We start from the raw sequence: 4122 nt of genomic DNA on the forward strand, positions 1-4122 counted from the left end.
AGAAAGAAAGAAAGAAAGAAAGAAAGAAAGAAAGAAAGAAAGAAAGATGTTATAAGGAAACTGGGTAAAAACTTACATGAGATTTACTCTCCTATGGGTCCCTAAAACAGACCCTCTCCTATGGGTCCCTAAAACAGACCCAAAGCAGAGAGAAAGAGCTGGAGGAATGGAGCCAGCAGTAAGTCCTCAAAGCCAGCTGCCTTCACCTCCCACACTGAGAGCCTCGATCCATAAATAATCTGTAAATCCTCGCTGAAAGCTTTGTTTTGGGAAGATTTTTGCTCTTATCACCACAGTTTCTTATGCACTAACCAGAGCAAAGCAGCAAAACCCAGTGATGGGCAGAAACATTGGACATTGGTGTCAGTAAGAAGGAAGAAGTGTTGATCTAGCAGGTCATGCTAAAGCTGTGACTGCAGACATGAAGAAAATATTATCTTCTAGGTAACTGTCTTCTATTATTACTTCTCAATCCACACTTATCCAGACTATACCATATTAATTTGTTCAGTTGGATCCAGCAAAGCACCCATAATCATCTCTACTAATACTAGTGCATCTGTACATACACGTATGTGCAGGTATGTCTTTGTTTTGGTTATCATCTCAGCTTCTGGAGCTGGAGAGCACGAGGATAATGGAGTTGCCAAGAGCCTGAAGGTGCTTCCAATAAAAAAGAGCTGCTGGGAGTTGGCATCTGGTAGGAACATGTCCAACTTTTCACTTACACCCCAAAGCTGTTGGTTTGTTTGTTGACATTCCCAAAAAACTGGCCCATTTCTTTCCAGGACATCTCCCATGTGGCCCGGGTCTCATTGGAAAGAGCAAAACCCATAAATTAACTTCCATCCTGACTGCTTTGGGGTGACTGAGACTCCCATTTAGTCAATAGTATTTCATGTGCAGCCCCTCTGTTTTCTTGCAGGACGTTCTCTGTCCTTGGAGGGTTTGTGGTGCAATGGCCAATTGCCCCAAGGCCAATGCCAGGAGCATCCTGTGGATTTTTCTAGAGATGAGGCCAATGAGTAACACAAATTTTCCAGAGCTGAACAAGTGCTGGGAGCAGTCACTACTCTGATGTGCATTTGTGGAAGAGGCTCGTTGTGCTCCAGAGAGGTGATTTCTTGATGTCTTGGGGCTGGATGATCGTTTATCCCCATGGCTGGAGCCCTGTAGCTAAGACCAGAAGCAGGACTCAAGCTGAGGCTGGAAATGGGAACACGAACCAGGAGCAAACCAACATCAGTGACAAAAGGAGACAGAAAAAAAAGAGACAGGAGGTGTCTCCAAGCCCTGAAGGACCACCAGAGAGGACATCAGCCCCCCCGTGCTGCCCACCAGGCTGGGGTGAAGCACCCTACAGATGCCCTGCCTCCATGGGCATGTCCTCAGGGGGGGTCAAACGTGGCTTGGCCAGAACAGCTGTCCCCACGTGAGGAGCACGGATGTCCTCTGGGGACACCGCTGTTCCCATGGGAGAAGGGAATTTGCTGAGACTGCTCCAGCCAGCTTTACACCTGGGGACGTGCCTTTTTTATAGGACTTACATAAACACCTCGAGGATACTTTGCTCCATAGGATTATTTGTTAAGCAAACATCTCTCTGCACAGAACGAGTAAACAAAGCCCAGTTTCAAGATACTGCCTGGATCTCTTTCCCATGTTTAACCCCAGTTTGTGGCCTGTAGAGCCACAGAATGTCTCAGAGTGACTTAGCAAGACCCCAGTCTCTTGCTGGTTTCACATAAAAAATAACCTGGGTTTGTTCTGGGTTTGTACAGAGACCCCTTCTTGCAGAGATGGTGGTGATGCAGATTGCCTTCTTCAAACCTAAAGGCAAATGCTGGTGCTGGGTTGGCTCCTCTGATTCAAACAGCTCCAGTTATCATTAGGGGTTACTCATCAGTTCTCATCAATAGACAAATCCATGGGATGGTCCTGGCATTGCCACGGGTGATTAATAGCTGTGAGTAGCTGGTGGTCCCAGCGTGGCTGGTGCTGGGACACATCATCATGATTGCATGCTTAGAGGAGAAAGCATCTTTTTATCCTTCCCTTCCCTTCCCTTCCCTTCCCTTCCCTTCCCTTCCCTTCCCTTCCCTTCCCTTCCCTTCCCTTCCCTTCCCTTCCCTTCCCTTCCCTTCCCTTCCCTTCCCTTCCCTGGAAGGGGGAACAATCCAGAGCCCCAGAGGACCTGGGAAATGTTTATTCCACCCCTCTGGTTTATTTTTTATTTTCAATTTGCAGTTTAGTGACCCCTGAATCTTGCACATCCTTTGGCACTGAAAGGAGCCAAGCTGCCTGGCCAGGATGAGACCATAAAACACCGGTTGGACATGGGGTGTCTCCTGCAGGAGCATCATAGGGTGGGAAACATTTCAAAGGATGCATTTGGCAGCCAAAGTGGGCTAGGCAGCTGCCCCCGATCTTAGAGGCTTAGCCATAAGGAGGGCAGTGCTGTGGTTAAGACTCCGGGACACAGGATGGGGGATTCAGGTCTTGGCTTTGCCGCGGACTTCCCATGACGTATGGGGGGTCAGTTGGGTGGAGATGCCAGGGATTTGGGCCACGGGGCCCTGCTTATCGCTCTCTGGCCCTGGGATGCTCCTGGGCTCAGCTTCACAGCAGCCTGGCACCAGCAGAGGGGTTTCAGGAGCTCCTGCTCCCCCCTCCAGGGATTAGGGCTCCTATTTACGTGTAAAGTGCTCGGCTGTTCCTGGAAGCAAGGAGCTCGGTGGGATTTGGAGGTAACGTCATGGGCCCAGTAGAAAATAACAGCATGGAAAAAGCCTTAACCCAGCCGATTATTTCACCTCAGGGACACGGAGTGACTTGAGAGCACCTGCTGACCCCAGGGGAAGATTTGGGGTTGCTGACGAGTAAAACGAGGGGCCCGGTGTCGCCAGGAGATCCCGCTTAAAGGATCTCCATTCCAGAAGACAGAGGCTACACGCCTTGTAAACACTTCTGAGAATCCCGACCTCGCGGTGTCTCCTCCGTGGAAGGATCCTATAGCTGTGTTTACGTGCTCTTGGCAGAGCTCAAAGTACTCCGTGATGTGGAGGTGAATTCCTCCAGCACCCACATGCACCCTTGGCCATGAACCGTTTGTTTGCCATCAGCAGCCACGCTCTGTTCTCGCAAATACCTCGAAGGTGGTGAAGATAAAAGCACTGCTTGCTTGCACGTGTTCCTCATGAACTGTAGGTGATCAAAACAGACCAGTAACCCAGAACAGTCCGTTCCCCCAAAATCAGGCATGATTTTCTTCTGTGCATGCATTTGCTTCTGTGCATGATTTTGTTTCTGTGCATGCATTTGTTTTTCTGTACATGCATTTGTTTCTGTGCATTATTTTTTTTGTGCATGCATTTATTTCTGCACATATTTTTTTTTTTTGTGCATGCATTTATTTCTGCACATGCACGATTTTCTGCTCATGCACGGTTTTTAGATGCATTGCCTGCAACCATTTCATAAATCAAAGTGATTCCAAGTAATTTCCCCAGTGCTTTCCCTGTGTAACTTGAGCTCACACAGAACTTGAGCTGCTCATCAAAGATAGGTTCGGGCTGCTTTTTGTCAGCTGTACCAGCCTCACCCAGGCTAACAAACCATAAATCCAATTAGCTCACAGGCATTACTTCGTGCCCCACACCCGAAGTTCTGGCCAGTGACAACCTGCTTTTACAGACTTTTCCCCTCCTGGCAAACACACACACTTCCTTTCGAAGGTCCCGTGCTGCCCAAAGCCCATGAGACCCCCCCGTGCCCCAGAGATGTGGTGGTTCAGCAGGTTGCTGGCACAGAATTAGGTGGCTTAGTGCCTCCGAGCCGTTCTGTGCCAGCTGGGGATGGGACATGGGCAGCAGTAGGCACGGACTTGAAAAATGAATCAGATGTGGCCACGTTGGTCACCGCAGGTTATTTCTGTGCTCGGGATTTTTTATAACCTGAACGGGGTGGTCTGCCAAAGTCCTGTACCAAAAGACTGGGTCAGGAGGTGGGTTCAGGGGATGGGAGATGTGGAATAGCAGCTCCCGGGGTTCAAATCAGACAGAACTAACAGATTGGGGAAAGAAAGAAAGAAAGAAAGAAAGAAAGAAAGAAAGAAAGAAAGAA

Source organism: Oxyura jamaicensis, chromosome 1 (genome assembly GCF_011077185.1).
Source record: "Oxyura jamaicensis isolate SHBP4307 breed ruddy duck chromosome 1, BPBGC_Ojam_1.0, whole genome shotgun sequence".
NCBI lineage: Eukaryota > Metazoa > Chordata > Aves > Anseriformes > Anatidae > Oxyura > Oxyura jamaicensis.